Source organism: Zea mays, chromosome 2 (assembly GCF_902167145.1).
Source record: "Zea mays cultivar B73 chromosome 2, Zm-B73-REFERENCE-NAM-5.0, whole genome shotgun sequence".
Lineage (NCBI taxonomy): Eukaryota > Viridiplantae > Streptophyta > Magnoliopsida > Poales > Poaceae > Zea > Zea mays.
Window position 1 is genome coordinate 691672 of NC_050097.1, and position 25514 is coordinate 717185.

Sequence of the window (25514 nt, forward strand, 5' to 3'; positions counted from 1 at the left end):
GTTTGACGATGAAAACATGTGTCACGGGAGGCCAAAAATAGCCTTACCGGACTCCGGGGACCAAAACGTGTACTATGGTTTGGACACTAAAATTCTACTATGTCAGCAAAGTTGATAAGGTTGGGAGACTCAAATTTCATTTTACCATGGTTTCAACACTAAAATCATTTAGTGTCGATGTTAACGTTCAGGGTTTAGGGATAGGATTTAGGGTCTAGGTTTCCATAAAATCGTGTGCTATAGCTCACGGGTGGCAAAAAATGCCATAACGGCCTCCCCGGTCTAAAATGAAGGTGGCAGGTCGGATACATAAAATTTGCGGTTTGGCCACGGAAATGTGTGATATAGCTCGTGGGAGGCCAAGAACCGCTTTAAGGTGCTCCGAGGACAAAAACACGTGTGGCGGAACGCGGACATAAAAATGGTCGCTCGGCCATGAAAACGTGTGCTATAGCTCACGGGAGGCCAAAACAGCCTTACTAGTCTCTATGGTCAAATGATGGGTGGCGAACGGGAGGCACGAAATCGCTGTTCGGTGACAAAAACATGTGTCACGGGAGGCCAAAATAGACTTACGGGCCTCCGGGGACTAAAATGTGTACTATGGTTTGGACACTAAAATTCTACCATGCCTGCAAGCTTACTATGGTTTGGAGACTCAAACTTCATTTTACTATTGTTTGGACACTAAAACCTTTTAGTGTCGGTGTTTAAGGTTAGGGTTTAGGGATTGGATTTGGGGTCTAGGTTACCATAAAAACATGTGCTATAGCTCACTTGTGGCAAAAAATGTCGTAACGGCCTCTCCGGTCTAAAACGTAGGTGGCAGGTCGGATACATGAAATTGGCTCTTTGGCCACGGAAACGTGTGCTACAGCTCGTGGGAGGCCAAGGACCACTTTAAGGTGCTCTTGGGACCAAAAAGCGAGTGGTGGAACACGTACTTAAAAATGGTCGCTCGACCATGAAAACGTGTGCCATAGCCTACGGGAGGCCATAAACAGCCTTAGCAGTCTCAGTGGCCAAATCATGGGTGGCGGACGGGAGGCATGAAATCGTCGTTTGACGATGAAAACATGTGTCACGGGAGGCCAAAAATAGCCTTACCGGCCTCCGGGGACCAAAACGTGTACTATGGTTTGGACACTAAAATTCTACTATGTCAGCAAAGTTGATATGGTTGGGAGACTCAAATTTCATTTTACCATGGTTTCAACACTAAAATCCTTTAGTGTCGATGTTTAGGTTTAGGGATAGGATTTAGGGTCTAGGTTTCCATAAAATCGTGTGCTATAGCTCACGGGTGGCAAAAAAATGCCATAACGGCCTCCCCGGTCTAAAACGAAGGTGGCAGGTCGGATACATAAAATTGGCTGTTTGGCCACGGAAATGTGTGATATAGCTCGCGGGAGGCCAAGAACCGCTTTAAGGTGCTCCGGGGAGAAAAACACGTGTGGAGGAACACGGACATAAAAATGGTCGCTCGGCCATGAAAACGTGTGCTATAGCTCACGGGAGGCCAAAACAACCTTACCAGTCTCTATGGTCAAATAATGGGTGGCGGTCGGGAGGCACGAAATCGCTGTTCGACGACAAAAACATGTGTCACGGGAGGCCAAAATAGCCTTACGGTCCGCCGGGGACTAAAACGTGTACTATGGTTTGGACACTAAAATTCTACCATGCCTGCAAGCTTACTATGGTTTGGAGACTCAAACTTCATTTTACTATGGTTTGGACACTAAAACCTTTTAGTGTCGGTGTTTAAGGTTAGGGTTTAAGGATTGGATTTGGGGTCGAGGTTACCATAAAAACATGTGCTATAGCTCACTTGTGGCAAAAAATGTCGTAACGGCCTCTCCGATCTATAACGTAGGTGGCAGGTCGGATACATGAAATTGGCTCTTTGGCCACGGAAACGTGTGCTACAGCTCGTGGGAGGCCAAGGACCACTTTAAGGTGCTCTGGGGACCAAAAAGCGGGTGGTGGAACACGTACTTAAAATGGTCGCTCGACCATGAAAACGTGTGCCATAGCCTACGGGAGGCCGTAAACAGCCTTAGCAGTCTCAGTGGCCAAATCATGGGTGGCGGACGGGAGGCATGAAATCATCGTTTGACGATGAAAACATGTGTCACGGGAGGCCAAAAATAGCCTTACCGGACTCCGGGGACCAAAACGTGTACTATGGTTTGGACACTAAAATTCTACTATGTCAGCAAAGTTGATAAGGTTGGGAGACTCAAATTTCATTTTACCATGGTTTCAACACTAAAATCATTTAGTGTCGATGTTAACGTTTAGGGTTTAGGGATAGGATTTAGGGTCTAGGTTTCCATAAAATCGTGTGCTATAGCTCACGGGTGGCAAAAAATGCCATAACGGCCTCCCCGGTCTAAAACGAAGGTGGCAGGTCGGATACATAAAATTTGCGGTTTGGCCACGGAAATGTGTGATATAGCTCGTGGGAGGCCAAGAACCGCTTTAAGGTGCTCCGAGGACAAAAACACGTGTGGCGGAACGCGGACATAAAAATGGTCGCTCGGCCATGAAAACGTGTGCTATAGCTCACGGGAGGCCAAAACAGCCTTACTAGTCTCTATGGTCAAATGATGGGTGGCGAACGGGAGGTACGAAATCGCTGTTCGGTGACAAAAACATGTGTCACGGGAGGCCAAAATAGACTTACGGGCCTCCGGGGACTAAAATGTGTACTATGGTTTGGACACTAAAATTCTACCATGCCTGCAAGCTTACTATGGTTTGGAGACTCAAACTTCATTTTACTATTGTTTGGACACTAAAACCTTTTAGTGTCGGTGTTTAAGGTTAGGGTTTAGGGATTGGATTTGGGGTCTAGGTTACCATAAAAAACATGTGCTATAGCTCACTTGTGGCAAAAAATGTCGTAACGGCCTCTCTGGTCTAAAACGTAGGTGGCAGGTCGGATACATGAAATTGGCTCTTTGGCCACGGAAACGTGTGCTACAGCTCGTGGGAGGCCAAGGACCACTTTAAGGTGCTCTTGGGACCAAAAAGCGAGTGGTGGAACACATACTTAAAAATGGTCGCTCGACCATGAAAACGTGTGCCATAGCCTACGGGAGGCCATAAACAGCCTTAGCAGTCTCAGTGGCCAAATCATGGGTGGCGGACGGGAGGCATGAAATCGTCGTTTGACGATGAAAACATGTGTCACGGGAGGCCAAAAATAGCCTTACCGGCCTCCGGGGACCAAAACGTGTACTATGGTTTGGACACTAAAATTCTACTATGTCAGCAAAGTTGATATGGTTGGGAGACTCAAATTTCATTTTACCATGGTTTCAACACTAAAATCCTTTAGTGTCGATGTTTAGGTTTAGGGATAGGATTTAGGGTCTAGGTTTCCATAAAATCGTGTGCTATAGCTCACGGGTGGCAAAAAAATGCCATAACGGCCTCCCCGGTCTAAAACGAAGGTGGCAGGTCGGATACATAAAATTGGCTGTTTGGCCACGGAAATGTGTGATATAGCTCGCGGGAGGCCAAGAACCGCTTTAAGGTGCTCCGGGGAGAAAAACACGTGTGGAGGAACACGGACATAAAAATGGTCGCTCGGCCATGAAAACGTGTGCTATAGCTCACGGGAGGCCAAAACAACCTTACCAGTCTCTATGGTCAAATAATGGGTGGCGGTCGGGAGGCACGAAATCGTTGTTCGACGACAAAAACATGTGTCACGGGAGGCCAAAATAGCCTTACGGTCCGCCGGGGACTAAAACGTGTACTATGGTTTGGACACTAAAATTCTACCATGCCTGCAAGCTTACTATGGTTTGGAGACTCAAACTTCATTTTACTATGGTTTGGACACTAAAACCTTTTAGTGTCGGTGTTTAAGGTTAGGGTTTAAGGATTGGATTTGGGGTCGAGGTTACCATAAAAACATGTGCTATAGCTCACTTGTGGCAAAAAATGTCGTAACGGCCTCTCCGATCTATAACGTAGGTGGCAGGTCGGATACATGAAATTGGCTCTTTGGCCATGGAAACGTGTGCTACAGCTCGTGGGAGGCCAAGGACCACTTTAAGGTGCTCTGGGGACCAAAAAGCGGGTGGTGGAACACGTACTTAAAATGGTCGCTCGACCATGAAAACGTGTGCCATAGCCTACGGGAGGCCGTAAACAGCCTTAGCAGTCTCAGTGGCCAAATCATGGGTGGCGGACGGGAGGCATGAAATCATCGTTTGACGATGAAAACATGTGTCACGGGAGGCCAAAAATAGCCTTACCGGACTCCGGGGACCAAAACGTGTACTATGGTTTGGACACTAAAATTCTACTATGTCAGCAAAGTTGATAAGGTTGGGAGACTCAAATTTCATTTTACCATGGTTTCAACACTAAAATCATTTAGTGTCGATGTTAACGTTCAGGGTTTAGGGATAGGATTTAGGGTCTAGGTTTCCATAAAATCGTGTGCTATAGCTCACGGGTGGCAAAAAATGCCATAACGGCCTCCCCGGTCTAAAACGAAGGTGGCAGGTCGGATACATAAAATTTGCGGTTTGGCCACGGAAATGTGTGATATAGCTCGTGGGAGGCCAAGAACCGCTTTAAGGTGCTCCGAGGACAAAAACACGTGTGGCGGAACGCGGACATAAAAATGGTCGCTCGGCCATGAAAACGTGTGCTATAGCTCACGGGAGGCCAAAACAGCCTTACTAGTCTCTATGGTCAAATGATGGGTGGCGAACGGGAGGCACGAAATCGCTGTTCGGTGACAAAAACATGTGTCACGGGAGGCCAAAATAGACTTACGGGCCTCCGGGGACTAAAATGTGTACTATGGTTTGGACACTAAAATTCTACCATGCCTGCAAGCTTACTATGGTTTGGAGACTCAAACTTCATTTTACTATTGTTTGGACACTAAAACCTTTTAGTGTCGGTGTTTAAGGTTAGGGTTTAGGGATTGGATTTGGGGTCTAGGTTACCATAAAAACATGTGCTATAGCTCACTTGTGGCAAAAAATGTCGTAACGGCCTCTCCGATCTATAACGTAGGTGGCAGGTCGGATACATGAAATTGGCTCTTTGGCCACGGAAACGTGTGCTACAGCTCGTGGGAGGCCAAGGACCACTTTAAGATGCTCTGGGGACCAAAAAGCGGGTGGTGGAACACGTACTTAAAATGGTCGCTCGACCATGAAAACGTGTGCCATAGCCTACGGGAGGCCGTAAACAGCCTTAGCAGTCTCAGTGGCCAAATCATGGGTGGCGGACGGGAGGCATGAAATCATCGTTTGACGATGAAAACATGTGTCACGGGAGGCCAAAAATAGCCTTACCGGACTCCGGGGACCAAAACGTGTACTATGGTTTGGACACTAAAATTCTACTATGTCAGCAAAGTTGATAAGGTTGGGAGACTCAAATTTCATTTTACCATGGTTTCAACACTAAAATCATTTAGTGTCGATGTTAACGTTTAGGGTTTAGGGATAGGATTTAGGGTCTAGGTTTCCATAAAATCGTGTGCTATAGCTCACGGGTGGCAAAAAATGCCATAACGGCCTCCCCGGTCTAAAACGAAGGTGGCAGGTCGGATACATAAAATTTGCGGTTTGGCCACGGAAATGTGTGATATAGCTCGTGGGAGGCCAAGAACCGCTTTAAGGTGCTCCGAGGACAAAAACACGTGTGGCGGAACGCGGACATAAAAATGGTCGCTCGGCCATGAAAACGTGTGCTATAGCTCACGGGAGGCCAAAACAGCCTTACTAGTCTCTATGGTCAAATGATGGGTGGCGAACGGGAGGCACGAAATCGCTGTTCGGTGACAAAAACATGTGTCACGGGAGGCCAAAATAGACTTACGGGCCTCCGGGGACTAAAATGTGTACTATGGTTTGGACACTAAAATTCTACCATGCCTGCAAGCTTACTATGGTTTGGAGACTCAAACTTCATTTTACTATTGTTTGGACACTAAAACCTTTTAGTGTCGGTGTTTAAGGTTAGGGTTTAGGGATTGGATTTGGGGTCTAGGTTACCATAAAAACATGTGCTATAGCTCACTTGTGGCAAAAAATGTCGTAACGGCCTCTCCGGTCTAAAACGTAGGTGGCAGGTCGGATACATGAAATTGGCTCTTTGGCCACGGAAACGTGTGCTACAGCTCGTGGGAGGCCAAGGACCACTTTAAGGTGCTCTTGGGACCAAAAAGCGAGTGGTGGAACACGTACTTAAAAATGGTCGCTCGACCATGAAAACGTGTGCCATAGCCTACGGGAGGCCATAAACAGCCTTAGCAGTCTCAGTGGCCAAATCATGGGTGGCGGACGGGAGGCATGAAATCGTCGTTTGACGATGAAAACATGTGTCACGGGAGGCCAAAAATAGCCTTACCGGCCTCCGGGGACCAAAACGTGTACTATGGTTTGGACACTAAAATTCTACTATGTCAGCAAAGTTGATATGGTTGGGAGACTCAAATTTCATTTTACCATGGTTTCAACACTAAAATCCTTTAGTGTCGATGTTTAGGTTTAGGGATAGGATTTAGGGTCTAGGTTTCCATAAAATCGTGTGCTATAGCTCACGGGTGGCAAAAAAATGCCATAACGGCCTCCCCGGTCTAAAACGAAGGTGGCAGGTCGGATACATAAAATTGGCTGTTTGGCCACGGAAATGTGTGATATAGCTCGCGGGAGGCCAAGAACCGCTTTAAGGTGCTCCGGGGAGAAAAACACGTGTGGAGGAACACGGACATAAAAATGGTCGCTCGGCCATGAAAACGTGTGCTATAGCTCACGGGAGGCCAAAACAACCTTACCAGTCTCTATGGTCAAATAATGGGTGGCGGTCGGGAGGCACGAAATCGTTGTTCGACGACAAAAACATGTGTCACGGGAGGCCAAAATAGCCTTACGGTCCGCCGGGGACTAAAACGTGTACTATGGTTTGGACACTAAAATTCTACCATGCCTGCAAGCTTACTATGGTTTGGAGACTCAAACTTCATTTTACTATGGTTTGGACACTAAAACCTTTTAGTGTCGGTGTTTAAGGTTAGGGTTTAAGGATTGGATTTGGGGTCGAGGTTACCATAAAAACATGTGCTATAGCTCACTTGTGGCAAAAAATGTCGTAACGGCCTCTCCGATCTATAACGTAGGTGGCAGGTCGGATACATGAAATTGGCTCTTTGGCCATGGAAACGTGTGCTACAGCTCGTGGGAGGCCAAGGACCACTTTAAGGTGCTCTGGGGACCAAAAAGCGGGTGGTGGAACACGTACTTAAAATGGTCGCTCGACCATGAAAACGTGTGCCATAGCCTACGGGAGGCCGTAAACAGCCTTAGCAGTCTCAGTGGCCAAATCATGGGTGGCGGACGGGAGGCATGAAATCATCGTTTGACGATGAAAACATGTGTCACGGGAGGCCAAAAATAGCCTTACCGGACTCCGGGGACCAAAACGTGTACTATGGTTTGGACACTAAAATTCTACTATGTCAGCAAAGTTGATAAGGTTGGGAGACTCAAATTTCATTTTACCATGGTTTCAACACTAAAATCATTTAGTGTCGATGTTAACGTTCAGGGTTTAGGGATAGGATTTAGGGTCTAGGTTTCCATAAAATCGTGTGCTATAGCTCACGGGTGGCAAAAAATGCCATAACGGCCTCCCCGGTCTAAAACGAAGGTGGCAGGTCGGATACATAAAATTTGCGGTTTGGCCACGGAAATGTGTGATATAGCTCGTGGGAGGCCAAGAACCGCTTTAAGGTGCTCCGAGGACAAAAACACGTGTGGCGGAACGCGGACATAAAAATGGTCGCTCGGCCATGAAAACGTGTGCTATAGCTCACGGGAGGCCAAAACAGCCTTACTAGTCTCTATGGTCAAATGATGGGTGGCGAACGGGAGGCACGAAATCGCTGTTCGGTGACAAAAACATGTGTCACGGGAGGCCAAAATAGACTTACGGGCCTCCGGGGACTAAAATGTGTACTATGGTTTGGACACTAAAATTCTACCATGCCTGCAAGCTTACTATGGTTTGGAGACTCAAACTTCATTTTACTATTGTTTGGACACTAAAACCTTTTAGTGTCGGTGTTTAAGGTTAGGGTTTAGGGATTGGATTTGGGGTCTAGGTTACCATAAAAACATGTGCTATAGCTCACTTGTGGCAAAAAATGTCGTAACGGCCTCTCCGGTCTAAAACGTAGGTGGCAGGTCGGATACATGAAATTGGCTCTTTGGCCACGGAAACGTGTGCTACAGCTCGTGGGAGGCCAAGGACCACTTTAAGGTGCTCTTGGGACCAAAAAGCGAGTGGTGGAACACGTACTTAAAAATGGTCGCTCGACCATGAAAACGTGTGCCATAGCCTACGGGAGGCCATAAACAGCCTTAGCAGTCTCAGTGGCCAAATCATGGGTGGCGGACGGGAGGCATGAAATCGTCGTTTGACGATGAAAACATGTGTCACGGGAGGCCAAAAATAGCCTTACCGGCCTCCGGGGACCAAAACGTGTACTATGGTTTGGACACTAAAATTCTACTATGTCAGCAAAGTTGATATGGTTGGGAGACTCAAATTTCATTTTACCATGGTTTCAACACTAAAATCCTTTAGTGTCGATGTTTAGGTTTAGGGATAGGATTTAGGGTCTAGGTTTCCATAAAATCGTGTGCTATAGCTCACGGGTGGCAAAAAAATGCCATAACGGCCTCCCCGGTCTAAAACGAAGGTGGCAGGTCGGATACATAAAATTGGCTGTTTGGCCACGGAAATGTGTGATATAGCTCGCGGGAGGCCAAGAACCGCTTTAAGGTGCTCCGGGGAGAAAAACACGTGTGGAGGAACACGGACATAAAAATGGTCGCTCGGCCATGAAAACGTGTGCTATAGCTCACGGGAGGCCAAAACAACCTTACCAGTCTCTATGGTCAAATAATGGGTGGCGGTCGGGAGGCACGAAATCGCTGTTCGACGACAAAAACATGTGTCACGGGAGGCCAAAATAGCCTTACGGTCCGCCGGGGACTAAAACGTGTACTATGGTTTGGACACTAAAATTCTACCATGCCTGCAAGCTTACTATGGTTTGGAGACTCAAACTTCATTTTACTATGGTTTGGACACTAAAACCTTTTAGTGTCGGTGTTTAAGGTTAGGGTTTAAGGATTGGATTTGGGGTCGAGGTTACCATAAAAACATGTGCTATAGCTCACTTGTGGCAAAAAATGTCGTAACGGCCTCTCCGATCTATAACGTAGGTGGCAGGTCGGATACATGAAATTGGCTCTTTGGCCACGGAAACGTGTGCTACAGCTCGTGGGAGGCCAAGGACCACTTTAAGGTGCTCTGGGGACCAAAAAGCGGGTGGTGGAACACGTACTTAAAATGGTCGCTCGACCATGAAAACGTGTGCCATAGCCTACGGGAGGCCGTAAACAGCCTTAGCAGTCTCAGTGGCCAAATCATGGGTGGCGGACGGGAGGCATGAAATCATCGTTTGACGATGAAAACATGTGTCACGGGAGGCCAAAAATAGCCTTACCGGACTCCGGGGACCAAAACGTGTACTATGGTTTGGACACTAAAATTCTACTATGTCAGCAAAGTTGATAAGGTTGGGAGACTCAAATTTCATTTTACCATGGTTTCAACACTAAAATCATTTAGTGTCGATGTTAACGTTTAGGGTTTAGGGATAGGATTTAGGGTCTAGGTTTCCATAAAATCGTGTGCTATAGCTCACGGGTGGCAAAAAATGCCATAACGGCCTCCCCGGTCTAAAACGAAGGTGGCAGGTCGGATACATAAAATTTGCGGTTTGGCCACGGAAATGTGTGATATAGCTCGTGGGAGGCCAAGAACCGCTTTAAGGTGCTCCGAGGACAAAAACACGTGTGGCGGAACGCGGACATAAAAATGGTCGCTCGGCCATGAAAACGTGTGCTATAGCTCACGGGAGGCCAAAACAGCCTTACTAGTCTCTATGGTCAAATGATGGGTGGCGAACGGGAGGTACGAAATCGCTGTTCGGTGACAAAAACATGTGTCACGGGAGGCCAAAATAGACTTACGGGCCTCCGGGGACTAAAATGTGTACTATGGTTTGGACACTAAAATTCTACCATGCCTGCAAGCTTACTATGGTTTGGAGACTCAAACTTCATTTTACTATTGTTTGGACACTAAAACCTTTTAGTGTCGGTGTTTAAGGTTAGGGTTTAGGGATTGGATTTGGGGTCTAGGTTACCATAAAAAACATGTGCTATAGCTCACTTGTGGCAAAAAATGTCGTAACGGCCTCTCTGGTCTAAAACGTAGGTGGCAGGTCGGATACATGAAATTGGCTCTTTGGCCACGGAAACGTGTGCTACAGCTCGTGGGAGGCCAAGGACCACTTTAAGGTGCTCTTGGGACCAAAAAGCGAGTGGTGGAACACATACTTAAAAATGGTCGCTCGACCATGAAAACGTGTGCCATAGCCTACGGGAGGCCATAAACAGCCTTAGCAGTCTCAGTGGCCAAATCATGGGTGGCGGACGGGAGGCATGAAATCGTCGTTTGACGATGAAAACATGTGTCACGGGAGGCCAAAAATAGCCTTACCGGCCTCCGGGGACCAAAACGTGTACTATGGTTTGGACACTAAAATTCTACTATGTCAGCAAAGTTGATATGGTTGGGAGACTCAAATTTCATTTTACCATGGTTTCAACACTAAAATCCTTTAGTGTCGATGTTTAGGTTTAGGGATAGGATTTAGGGTCTAGGTTTCCATAAAATCGTGTGCTATAGCTCACGGGTGGCAAAAAAATGCCATAACGGCCTCCCCGGTCTAAAACGAAGGTGGCAGGTCGGATACATAAAATTGGCTGTTTGGCCACGGAAATGTGTGATATAGCTCGCGGGAGGCCAAGAACCGCTTTAAGGTGCTCCGGGGAGAAAAACACGTGTGGAGGAACACGGACATAAAAATGGTCGCTCGGCCATGAAAACGTGTGCTATAGCTCACGGGAGGCCAAAACAACCTTACCAGTCTCTATGGTCAAATAATGGGTGGCGGTCGGGAGGCACGAAATCGTTGTTCGACGACAAAAACATGTGTCACGGGAGGCCAAAATAGCCTTACGGTCCGCCGGGGACTAAAACGTGTACTATGGTTTGGACACTAAAATTCTACCATGCCTGCAAGCTTACTATGGTTTGGAGACTCAAACTTCATTTTACTATGGTTTGGACACTAAAACCTTTTAGTGTCGGTGTTTAAGGTTAGGGTTTAAGGATTGGATTTGGGGTCGAGGTTACCATAAAAACATGTGCTATAGCTCACTTGTGGCAAAAAATGTCGTAACGGCCTCTCCGATCTATAACGTAGGTGGCAGGTCGGATACATGAAATTGGCTCTTTGGCCATGGAAACGTGTGCTACAGCTCGTGGGAGGCCAAGGACCACTTTAAGGTGCTCTGGGGACCAAAAAGCGGGTGGTGGAACACGTACTTAAAATGGTCGCTCGACCATGAAAACGTGTGCCATAGCCTACGGGAGGCCGTAAACAGCCTTAGCAGTCTCAGTGGCCAAATCATGGGTGGCGGACGGGAGGCATGAAATCATCGTTTGACGATGAAAACATGTGTCACGGGAGGCCAAAAATAGCCTTACCGGACTCCGGGGACCAAAACGTGTACTATGGTTTGGACACTAAAATTCTACTATGTCAGCAAAGTTGATAAGGTTGGGAGACTCAAATTTCATTTTACCATGGTTTCAACACTAAAATCATTTAGTGTCGATGTTAACGTTCAGGGTTTAGGGATAGGATTTAGGGTCTAGGTTTCCATAAAATCGTGTGCTATAGCTCACGGGTGGCAAAAAATGCCATAACGGCCTCCCCGGTCTAAAACGAAGGTGGCAGGTCGGATACATAAAATTTGCGGTTTGGCCACGGAAATGTGTGATATAGCTCGTGGGAGGCCAAGAACCGCTTTAAGGTGCTCCGAGGACAAAAACACGTGTGGCGGAACGCGGACATAAAAATGGTCGCTCGGCCATGAAAACGTGTGCTATAGCTCACGGGAGGCCAAAACAGCCTTACTAGTCTCTATGGTCAAATGATGGGTGGCGAACGGGAGGCACGAAATCGCTGTTCGGTGACAAAAACATGTGTCACGGGAGGCCAAAATAGACTTACGGGCCTCCGGGGACTAAAATGTGTACTATGGTTTGGACACTAAAATTCTACCATGCCTGCAAGCTTACTATGGTTTGGAGACTCAAACTTCATTTTACTATTGTTTGGACACTAAAACCTTTTAGTGTCGGTGTTTAAGGTTAGGGTTTAGGGATTGGATTTGGGGTCTAGGTTACCATAAAAACATGTGCTATAGCTCACTTGTGGCAAAAAATGTCGTAACGGCCTCTCCGGTCTAAAACGTAGGTGGCAGGTCGGATACATGAAATTGGCTCTTTGGCCACGGAAACGTGTGCTACAGCTCGTGGGAGGCCAAGGACCACTTTAAGGTGCTCTTGGGACCAAAAAGCGAGTGGTGGAACACGTACTTAAAAATGGTCGCTCGACCATGAAAACGTGTGCCATAGCCTACGGGAGGCCATAAACAGCCTTAGCAGTCTCAGTGGCCAAATCATGGGTGGCGGACGGGAGGCATGAAATCGTCGTTTGACGATGAAAACATGTGTCACGGGAGGCCAAAAATAGCCTTACCGGCCTCCGGGGACCAAAACGTGTACTATGGTTTGGACACTAAAATTCTACTATGTCAGCAAAGTTGATATGGTTGGGAGACTCAAATTTCATTTTACCATGGTTTCAACACTAAAATCCTTTAGTGTCGATGTTTAGGTTTAGGGATAGGATTTAGGGTCTAGGTTTCCATAAAATCGTGTGCTATAGCTCACGGGTGGCAAAAAAATGCCATAACGGCCTCCCCGGTCTAAAACGAAGGTGGCAGGTCGGATACATAAAATTGGCTGTTTGGCCACGGAAATGTGTGATATAGCTCGCGGGAGGCCAAGAACCGCTTTAAGGTGCTCCGGGGAGAAAAACACGTGTGGAGGAACACGGACATAAAAATGGTCGCTCGGCCATGAAAACGTGTGCTATAGCTCACGGGAGGCCAAAACAACCTTACCAGTCTCTATGGTCAAATAATGGGTGGCGGTCGGGAGGCACGAAATCGCTGTTCGACGACAAAAACATGTGTCACGGGAGGCCAAAATAGCCTTACGGTCCGCCGGGGACTAAAACGTGTACTATGGTTTGGACACTAAAATTCTACCATGCCTGCAAGCTTACTATGGTTTGGAGACTCAAACTTCATTTTACTATGGTTTGGACACTAAAACCTTTTAGTGTCGGTGTTTAAGGTTAGGGTTTAAGGATTGGATTTGGGGTCGAGGTTACCATAAAAACATGTGCTATAGCTCACTTGTGGCAAAAAATGTCGTAACGGCCTCTCCGATCTATAACGTAGGTGGCAGGTCGGATACATGAAATTGGCTCTTTGGCCACGGAAACGTGTGCTACAGCTCGTGGGAGGCCAAGGACCACTTTAAGGTGCTCTGGGGACCAAAAAGCGGGTGGTGGAACACGTACTTAAAATGGTCGCTCGACCATGAAAACGTGTGCCATAGCCTACGGGAGGCCGTAAACAGCCTTAGCAGTCTCAGTGGCCAAATCATGGGTGGCGGACGGGAGGCATGAAATCATCGTTTGACGATGAAAACATGTGTCACGGGAGGCCAAAAATAGCCTTACCGGACTCCGGGGACCAAAACGTGTACTATGGTTTGGACACTAAAATTCTACTATGTCAGCAAAGTTGATAAGGTTGGGAGACTCAAATTTCATTTTACCATGGTTTCAACACTAAAATCATTTAGTGTCGATGTTAACGTTTAGGGTTTAGGGATAGGATTTAGGGTCTAGGTTTCCATAAAATCGTGTGCTATAGCTCACGGGTGGCAAAAAATGCCATAACGGCCTCCCCGGTCTAAAACGAAGGTGGCAGGTCGGATACATAAAATTTGCGGTTTGGCCACGGAAATGTGTGATATAGCTCGTGGGAGGCCAAGAACCGCTTTAAGGTGCTCCGAGGACAAAAACACGTGTGGCGGAACGCGGACATAAAAATGGTCGCTCGGCCATGAAAACGTGTGCTATAGCTCACGGGAGGCCAAAACAGCCTTACTAGTCTCTATGGTCAAATGATGGGTGGCGAACGGGAGGTACGAAATCGCTGTTCGGTGACAAAAACATGTGTCACGGGAGGCCAAAATAGACTTACGGGCCTCCGGGGACTAAAATGTGTACTATGGTTTGGACACTAAAATTCTACCATGCCTGCAAGCTTACTATGGTTTGGAGACTCAAACTTCATTTTACTATTGTTTGGACACTAAAACCTTTTAGTGTCGGTGTTTAAGGTTAGGGTTTAGGGATTGGATTTGGGGTCTAGGTTACCATAAAAAACATGTGCTATAGCTCACTTGTGGCAAAAAATGTCGTAACGGCCTCTCTGGTCTAAAACGTAGGTGGCAGGTCGGATACATGAAATTGGCTCTTTGGCCACGGAAACGTGTGCTACAGCTCGTGGGAGGCCAAGGACCACTTTAAGGTGCTCTTGGGACCAAAAAGCGAGTGGTGGAACACATACTTAAAAATGGTCGCTCGACCATGAAAACGTGTGCCATAGCCTACGGGAGGCCATAAACAGCCTTAGCAGTCTCAGTGGCCAAATCATGGGTGGCGGACGGGAGGCATGAAATCGTCGTTTGACGATGAAAACATGTGTCACGGGAGGCCAAAAATAGCCTTACCGGCCTCCGGGGACCAAAACGTGTACTATGGTTTGGACACTAAAATTCTACTATGTCAGCAAAGTTGATATGGTTGGGAGACTCAAATTTCATTTTACCATGGTTTCAACACTAAAATCCTTTAGTGTCGATGTTTAGGTTTAGGGATAGGATTTAGGGTCTAGGTTTCCATAAAATCGTGTGCTATAGCTCACGGGTGGCAAAAAAATGCCATAACGGCCTCCCCGGTCTAAAACGAAGGTGGCAGGTCGGATACATAAAATTGGCTGTTTGGCCACGGAAATGTGTGATATAGCTCGCGGGAGGCCAAGAACCGCTTTAAGGTGCTCCGGGGAGAAAAACACGTGTGGAGGAACACGGACATAAAAATGGTCGCTCGGCCATGAAAACGTGTGCTATAGCTCACGGGAGGCCAAAACAACCTTACCAGTCTCTATGGTCAAATAATGGGTGGCGGTCGGGAGGCACGAAATCGTTGTTCGACGACAAAAACATGTGTCACGGGAGGCCAAAATAGCCTTACGGTCCGCCGGGGACTAAAACGTGTACTATGGTTTGGACACTAAAATTCTACCATGCCTGCAAGCTTACTATGGTTTGGAGACTCAAACTTCATTTTACTATGGTTTGGACACTAAAACCTTTTAGTGTCGGTGTTTAAGGTTAGGGTTTAAGGATTGGATTTGGGGTCGAGGTTACCATAAAAACATGTGCTATAGCTCACTTGTGGCAAAAAATGTCGTAACGGCCTCTCCGATCTATAACGTAGGTGGCAGGTCGGATACATGAAATTGGCTCTTTGGCCATGGAAACGTGTGCTACAGCTCGTGGGAGGCCAAGGACCACTTTAAGGTGCTCTGGGGACCAAAAAGCGGGTGGTGGAACACGTACTTAAAATGGTCGCTCGACCATGAAAACGTGTGCCATAGCCTACGGGAGACCGTAAACAGCCTTAGCAGTCTCAGTGGCCAAATCATGGGTGGCGGACGGGAGGCATGAAATCATCGTTTGATGATGAAAACATGTGTCACGGGAGGCCAAAAATAGCCTTACCGGACTCCGGGGACCAAAACGTGTACTATGGTTTGGACACTAAAATTCTACTATGTCAGCAAAGTTGATAAGGTTGGGAGACTCAAATTTCATTTTACCATGGTTTCAACACTAAAATCATTTAGTGTCGATGTTAACGTTCAGGGTTTAGGGATAGGATTTAGGGTCTAGGTTTCCATAAAATCGTGTGCTATAGCTCACGGGTGGCAAAAAATGCCATAACGGCCTCCCCGGTCTAAAACGAAGGTGGCAGGTCGGATACATAAAATTTGCGGTTTGGCCACGGAAATGTGTGATATAGCTCGTGGGAGGCCAAGAACCGCTTTAAGGTGCTCCGAGGACAAAAACACGTGTGGCGGAACGCGGACATAAAAATGGTCGCTCGGCCATGAAAACGTGTGCTATAGCTCACGGGAGGCCAAAACAGCCTTACTAGTCTCTATGGTCAAATGATGGGTGGCGAACGGGAGGCACGAAATCGCTGTTCGGTGACAAAAACATGTGTCACGGGAGGCCAAAATAGACTTACGGGCCTCCGGGGACTAAAATGTGTACTATGGTTTGGACACTAAAATTCTACCATGCCTGCAAGCTTACTATGGTTTGGAGACTCAAACTTCATTTTACTATTGTTTGGACACTAAAACCTTTTAGTGTCGGTGTTTAAGGTTAGGGTTTAGGGATTGGATTTGGGGTCTAGGTTACCATAAAAACATGTGCTATAGCTCACTTGTGGCAAAAAATGTCGTAACGGCCTCTCCGGTCTAAAACGTAGGTGGCAGGTCGGATACATGAAATTGGCTCTTTGGCCACGGAAACGTGTGCTACAGCTCGTGGGAGGCCAAGGACCACTTTAAGGTGCTCTTGGGACCAAAAAGCGAGTGGTGGAACACGTACTTAAAAATGGTCGCTCGACCATGAAAACGTGTGCCATAGCCTACGGGAGGCCATAAACAGCCTTAGCAGTCTCAGTGGCCAAATCATGGGTGGCGGACGGGAGGCATGAAATCGTCGTTTGACGATGAAAACATGTGTCACGGGAGGCCAAAAATAGCCTTACCGGCCTCCGGGGACCGAAACGTGTATTATGGTTTGGACACTAAAATTCTACTATGTCAGCAAAGTTGATATGGTTGGGAGACTCAAATTTCATTTTACCATGGTTTCAACACTAAAATCCTTTAGTGTCGATGTTTAGGTTTAGGGATAGGATTTAGGGTCTAGGTTTCCATAAAATCGTGTGCTATAGCTCACGGGTGGCAAAAAAATGCCATAACGGCCTCCCCGGTCTAAAACGAAGGTGGCAGGTCGGATACATAAAATTGGCTGTTTGGCCACGGAAATGTGTGATATAGCTCGCTGGAGGCCAAGAACCGCTTTAAGGTGCTCCGGGGAGAAAAACACGTGTGGAGGAACACAGACATAAAAATGGTCGCTCGGCCATGAAAACGTGTGTTATAGCTCACGGGAGGCCAAAACAACCTTACCAGTCTCTATGGTCAAATAATGGGTGGCGGTCGGGAGGCACGAAATCGCTATTCGACGACAAAAACATGTGTCACGGGAGGCCAAAATAGCCTTACGGTCCGCCGGGGACTAAAACGTGTACTATGGTTTGGACACTAAATTTCTACCATGCCTGCAAGCTTACTATGGTTTGGAGACTCAAACTTCATTTTACTATGGTTTGGACACTAAAACCTTTTAGTGTCGGTGTTTAAGGTTAGGGTTTAGGGATTGGATTTGGGGTCTAGGTTACCATAAAAACATGTGCTATAGCTCACTTGTGGCAAAAAAAATGTCGTAACGGCCTCTCCGATCTAAAATGTATGTGGCAGGTCGGATGAGGCCATAATCAGCCTTAGCAGTCTCAGTGGCCAAATCATGGGTGGCGGACGGGAGGCATGAAATCGTCGTTTGACGATGAAAACATGTGTCACGGGAGGCCAAAAATAGCCTTACCAGCCTCCGGGGACCAAAACGTGTACTATGGTTTGGACACTAAAATTCTACTATGTCAACAAAGTTGATAAGGTTGGGAGACTCAAATTTCATTTTACCATGGTTTCAACACTAAAATCCTTTAGTGTCGATGTTTAGGTTAAGGGATAGGATTTAGGGTCTAGGTTTCCATAAAATCGTGTGCTATAGCTCACGGGTGGAAAAAAATGCCATAACTGCCTCCCCGGTCTAAAACGAAGGTGGCAGGTCGGATACATAAAATTGGCTGTTTGGCCACGGAAATGTGTGATATAGCTCTCGGGAGGCCAAGAGCCGCTTTAAGGTGCTCCGGGGTCAAAAACACGTGTGGCGGAACACGGACATAAAAATGGTCGATCGGCCATGAAAACGTGTGCTATAGCTCACGGGAGGCCAAAACAGCCTTACCAGTCTCAATGGTCAAATCATGGGTGGCGGGCGAGAGGCACGAAATCGCTGTTCGACGACAAAAACATGTGTCACAGGAGGCCAAAATAGGCTTACGGGCCTCCAGGGACTAAAATGTGTACTATGGTTTGGACACTAAAATTCTACCATGCCTGCAAGCTTACTATGGTTTGGAGACTCAAACTTCATTTTACTATGGTTTGGACACTAAAACCTTTTAGTGTCGGTGTTTAAGGTTAGGGTTTAGGGATAGGATTTGGGGTCTAGGTTACCATGAAAACGTGTGCTATAGCTCACTTGTGGCAAAAAATGTAGTAACGGCCTCTCCGGTCTAAAACGTAGGTGGCAGGTCGGATACATGATAATGGCTCTTTGGCCACGGAAACGTGTGCTACAGCTCGTGGGAGGCCAAGAACAACTTTAAGGTGCTCTGGGGACCAAAACGCGGGTGGTGGAACACGTACATAAAAATGGCCGCTCGACCATAAACAGCCTTAGCAGTCTCAGTGGACAAATCATGGGAGGCAGACGGGAGGCATGAAATCGTTGTTTGACGATGAAAACATGTGTCACGGGAGGCCAAAAATATCCTTACCGGCCTCCGGGGACCAAAACGTGTACTATGGTTTGGTCACTAAAATTCTACTATGTTAACAAAGTTGATATGGTTGGAAGACTCAAATTTCATTTTACCATGGTTTCGACACTAAAATCCTTTAGTGTCGATGTTTAGGTTTAGGGTTTAGGGATAGGATTTACGGTCTACGTTTCCATAAAATCATGTGCTATAGCTCACGGGTGTCAAAAAAATGCCATAACAGCCTCCCCGGTCTAAAACTAAGGTGGCAGGTCGGATACCTAAAATTAGCTATTTAGCCACGGAAATCTGGGCTATAGCTCGCGGGAGGCCAAGAACCGCTTTAAGGTGCTCCGGGGAGAAAAACACGTGTGGAGGAACACGGACATAAAAATGGTCGCTCGGCCATGAAAACGTGTGCTATAACTCACGGGAGGCCAAAACAACCTTACCAGTCTATATGGTCAAATCATGGGTGTAGGTCGGGAGGCACGAAATTGATGTTCGACGACAAAAACATGTGTCACGGGAGGCCAAAATAGCCTTACGGGCCGTCGGGGACTAAAACGTGTACTATGGTTTGGACACTAAAATTCTACCATGCCTGCAAGCTTAATATGGTTTGGAGACTCAAACTTCATTTTACTATGGTTTGGACACTAAAACCTTTTAATGTCGGTGTTTAAGGTTAGGGTTTAGGGATTGGATTTGGGGTCTAGGTTACCATAAAAACATGTGCTATAGCTCACTTGTGGCAAAAAATGTCGTAACGGCCTCTCCGATCTAAAATGTAGGTGGCAGGTCGGATGAGGCCATAATTAGCCTTAGCAGTCTCAGTGGCCAAATCATGGGTGGCGGACGGGAGGCATGAAATCGTCGTTAGACGATGAAAACATGTGTCACGGGAGGCCAAAAATAGCCTTACCGGCCTCCGGGGACCAAAACATGTACTATGGTTTGGACACTAAAATTCTACTATGTCAGCAAAGTTGATAAGGTTGGGAGACTCAAATTTCATTTTACCATGGTTTCAACACTAAAATCCTTTAGTGTCGATGTTTAGGTTTAGGGTTTAGGGATAGGATTTAGGGTCTAGGATTCCATAAAATCGTGTGTTATAGCTCACGGGTGGCAAAAAAATGCCATAACGGCCTCCCCGGTCTAAAACGAAGGTGGCAGGTCGGATACATAAAATTGGTTGTTTAGCCACGGAAATGTGTGATATAGCTCGCGGGAGGCCAAGAACCGCTTTAAGGTGCTCCGGGGAGAAAAACAAGTGTGGAGGAACACGGACATAAAAATGGCCGCTCGGCCATGAAAACGTGTGCTATAGCTCACGGGAGGCCAAAACAACCTTACCAGTCTCTATGGTCAAATCATGGGTGGCGATCGGGAGGCACGAAATCGTTGTTCGACGACAAAAACATGTGTCACAGGAGGCCAAAATAGCCTTACGGGCCGCCGGAGACTAAAACGTGTACTATGGTTTGGACACTAAAATTCTACCATGCCTGCAAGCTTACTATGGTTTGGAGACTCAAACTTCATTTTACTATGGTTTGGACACTAAAACCTTTTAGTGTCGGTGTTTAAGGTTAGGGTTTAGGGATTGGATTTGGGGTCTAGGTTACCATAAAAACGTGTGCTATAGCTCACTTGTGGCAAAAAATGTCGTAACGGCCTCTCCGATCTAAAATGTAGGTGGCAGGTCGGATGAGGCCATAATCAGCCTTAGCAGTCTCAGTGGCCAAATCATGGGTGGCGGACGGGAGGCATGAAATCGTCGTTTGACGATGAAAACATGTGTCACGGGAGGCCAAAAATAGCCTTACCGGCCTCCGGGGACCAAAACGTGTACTATGGTTTGGACACTAAAATTCTACTATGTCAGCAAAGTTGATAAGGTTGGGAGACTAAAATTTCATTTTACCATGGTTTCAACACTAAAATCATTTAGTGTCGATGTTTAGGTTTAGGGTTTAGGGATAGGATTTAGGGTCTAGGTTTCCATAAAATCGTGTGCTATAGCTCACGGGTGGCAAAAAAATGCCATAACAGCCTCACCGGTCTAAAATGAAGGTGGCAGGTCGGATACATAAAATTGGTTGTTTAGCCACGGAAATGTGTGATATAGCTCGCGGGAGGCCTAGAACCGCTTTAAGGTGCTCCAGGGAGAAAAACACTTGTGGAGGAACACGGACATAAAAATGGTCGCTCGGCCATGAAAACGTGTGCTATAGCTCACGGGAGGCCAAAACAACCTTACCAGTCTCTATGGTCAAATCATGGGTGGCCTTCGGGAGGCACGAAATCGCTGTTCGACGACAAAAACATGTGTCACGGGAGGCCAAAATAGCCTTACGGGCCACCGGGGACTAAAACGTGTACTATGGTTTGGACACTAAAATTCTACCATGCCTGCAAGCTTACTATGGTTTGGAGACTCAAACTTCATTTTACTATGGTTTGGACACTAAAACCTTTTAATGTCGGTGTTTAAGGTTAGGGTTTAGGGATTGGATTTGGGGTCTAGGTTACCATAAAAACATGTGCTATAGCTCACTTGTGGCAAAAAATGTCGTAACGGCCTCTCCGATCTAAACTGTAGGTGGCAGGTCGGATGAGGCCATAATTAGCCTTAGCAGTCTCAGTGGCCAAATCATGGGTGGCGGACGGGAGGCATGAAATCGTCGTTTGACGATGAAAACATGTGTCACGGGAGGTCAAAAATAGCCTTACCGGCCTCCGGGGACCAAAACATGTACTATGGTTTGGACACTAAAATTCTACTATGTCAGCAAAGTTGATAAGGTTGGGAGACTCAAATTTCATTTTACCATGGTTTCAACACTAAAATCCTTTAGTGTCGATGTTTAGGTTTAGGGTTTAGGGATAGGATTAAGGGTCTAGGATTCCATAAAATCGTGTGCTATAGCTCACGGGTGGCAAAAAAATGCCATAATGGCCTCCCCGGTCTAAAACGAAGGTGGCAGGTCGGATACATAAAATTGGCTGTTTAGCCACGGAAATGTGTGATATAGCTCGTGGGAGGCCAAGAACCGCTTTAAGGTGCTCCGGGGAGAAAAACACGTGTGGAGGAACACGGACATAAAAATGGCCGCTCGGCCATGAAAACGTGTGCTATAGCTCACGGGAGGCCAAAACAACCTTACCAGTCTCTATGGTCAAATCATGGGTGGCGGTCGGGAGGCACGAAATCGATGTTCGACGACAAAAACATGTGTCATGGGAGGCCAAAATAGCCTTACGGGCCACCGGGGACTAAAACGTGTACTATGGTTTGGACACTAAAATTCTATCATGCCTGCAAGCTTACTATGGTTTGGAGACTCAAACTTCATTTTACTATGGTTTGAACACTAAAACCTTTTAGTGTCGGTGTTTAAGGTTAGGGTTTAGGGATTGGATTTGGGGTCTAGGTTACCATAAAAACGTGTGCTATAGCTCACTTGTGGCAAAAAATGTCGTAACGGCCTCTCCGGTCTAAAACGTAGGTGTCAGGTCGGAGACATGAAATTGGCTCTTTGGCCATGGAAACGTGTGCTACAGCTCGTGGGAAGCCAAGGACAATTTTAAGGTGCTCTCGGGACCAAAACGCGGGTGGTGGAACACGTACTTAAAAATGGTCGCTCGACCATGAAAACGTGTGCCATAGCCTACGGGAGGCCATAAACAGCCTTAGCAGTCTCAGTGGCCAAATCATGGTTGGCGGATGGGAGGCATGAAATCATCGTTTGACGATGAAAACATGTGTCACGGGAGGCCAAAATAGCCTTACCGGCCTCCGGGGACCAAAACGTGTACTATGGTTTGGACACTAAAATTCTACTATGTCAGCAAAGTTGATAAGGTTGGGAGACTCAAATTTCATTTTACCATGGTTTCAACACTAAAATCCTTTAGTGTCGATGTTTAGGTTAAGGGATAGGATTTAGGGTCTAGGTTTCCATAAAATCGTGTGCTATAGCTCACGGGTGGCAAAAAAATGCCATAACGGCCTCCCCGGTCTAAAACGAAGGTGGCAGGTCGGATACATAAAATTGGTTGTTTGGCCACGGAAATGTGTGATATAGCTCGCGGGAGGCCAAGAACCGCTTTAAGGTGCTCCGGGGAGAAAAACACGTGTGGAGGAACACGGACATAAAAATGGTCGCTCGGCCATGAAAACGTGTGCTACAGCTCACGGGAGGCCAAAACAGCCTTACCAGTCTCTATGGTCAAATCATGGGTGGCAGTCGGGAGGCACGAAATCGCTGTTCGACGACAAAAACATGTGTCACGGGAGGCCAAAATAGCCTTACGGGCCGCCGGGGACTAAAACGTGTACTATGGTTTGGACACTAAAATTCTACCATGCCTGCAAGCTTACTATGGTTTGGAGACTCAAACTTCATTTTACTATGGTTTGGACACTAAAACCTTTTAGTGTCGGTGTTTTAGGTTAGGGTTTAGTGATTGGATTTGGGGTCTAGGTTACCATAAAAACATGTGCTATAGCTCACTTGTGGCAAAAAAAATGTCGTAACGGCCTCTCCGATCTAAAATGTATGTGGCAGGTCGGATGAGGCCATAATCAGCCTTAGCAGTCTCAGTGGCCAAATCATGGGTGGCGGACGGGAGGCATGAAATCGTCGTTTGACGATGAAAACATGTGTCACGGGAGGCCAAAAATAGCCTTACCGGCCTCCGGGGACCAAAACGTGTACTATGGTTTGGACACTAAAATTCTACTATGTCAACAAAGTTGATAAGGTTGGGAGACTCAAATTTCATTTTACCATGGTTTCAACACTAAAATCCTTTAGTGTCGATGTTTAGGTTAAGGGATAGGATTTAGGGTCTAGGTTTCCATAAAATCGTGTGCTATAGCTCACGGGTGGAAAAAAATGCCATAACTGCCTCCCCGGTCTAAAACGAAGGTGGCAGGTCGGATACATAAAATTGGCTGTTTGGCCACGGAAATGTGTGATATAGCTCTCGGGAGGCCAAGAGCCGCTTTAAGGTGCTCCGGGGACAAAAACACGTGTGGCGGAACACGGACATAAAAATGGTCGATCGGCCATGAAAACGTGTGCTATAGCTCACGGGAGGCCAAAACAGCCTTACCAGTCTCAATGGTCAAATCATGGGTGGCGGGCGAGAGGCACGAAATCGCTGTTCGACGACAAAAACATGTGTCACAGGAGGCCAAAATAGGCTTACGGGCCTCCAGGGACTAAAATGTGTACTATGGTTTGGACACTAAAATTCTACCATGCCTGCAAGCTTACTATGGTTTGGAGACTCAAACTTCATTTTACTATGGTTTGGACACTAAAACCTTTTAGTGTCGGTGTTTAAGGTTAGGGTTTAGGGATAGGATTTGGGGTCTAGGTTACCATGAAAACGTGTGCTATAGCTCACTTGTGGCAAAAAATGTAGTAACGGCCTCTCCGGTCTAAAACGTAGGTGGCAGGTCGGATACATGATAATGGCTCTTTGGCCACGGAAACGTGTGCTACAGCTCGTGGGAGGCCAAGAACAACTTTAAGGTGCTCTGGGGACCAAAACGCGGGTGGTGGAACACGTACATAAAAATGGCCGCTCGACCATAAACAGCCTTAGCAGTCTCAGTGGACAAATCATGGGAGGCAGACGGGAGGCATGAAATCGTTGTTTGACGATGAAAACATGTGTCACGGGAGGCCAAAAATATCCTTACCGGCCTCCGGGGACCAAAACGTGTACTATGGTTTGGTCACTAAAATTCTACTATGTTAACAAAGTTGATATGGTTGGAAGACTCAAATTTCATTTTACCATGGTTTCGACACTAAAATCCTTTAGTGTCGATGTTTAGGTTTAGGGTTTAGGGATAGGATTTACGGTCTACGTTTCCATAAAATCATGTGCTATAGCTCACGGGTGTCAAAAAAATGCCATAATAGCCTCCCCGGTCTAAAACGAAGGTGGCAGGTCGGATACCTAAAATTAGCTATTTAGCCACGGAAATGTGGGCTATAGCTCGCGGGAGGCCAAGAACCGCTTTAAGGTGCTCCGGGGAGAAAAACACGTGTGGAGGAACACGGACATAAAAATGGTCGCTCGGCCATGAAAACGTGTGCTATAACTCACGGGAGGCCAAAACAACCTTACCAGTCTATATGGTCAAATCATGGGTGTAGGTCGGGAGGCACGAAATCGATGTTCGACGACAAAAACATGTGTCACGGGAGGCCAAAATAGCCTTACGGGCCGCCGGGGACTAATACGTGTACTATGGTTTGGACACTAAAATTCTACCATGCCTGCAAGCTTAATATGGTTTGGAGACTCAAACTTCATTTTACTATGGTTTGGACACTAAAACCTTTTAATGTCGGTGTTTAAGGTTAGGGTTTAGGGATTGGATTTGGGGTCTAGGTTACCATAAAAACATGTGCTATAGCTCACTTGTGGCAAAAAATGTCGTAACGGCCTCTCCGATCTAAAATGTAGGTGGCAGGTCGGATGAGGCCATAATCAGCCTTAGCAGTCTCAGTGGCCAAATCATGGGTGGCGGACGGGAGGCATGAAATCGTCGTTTGACGATGAAAACATGTGTCACGGGAGGCCAAAAATAGCCTTACCGGCCTCCGGGGACCAAAAC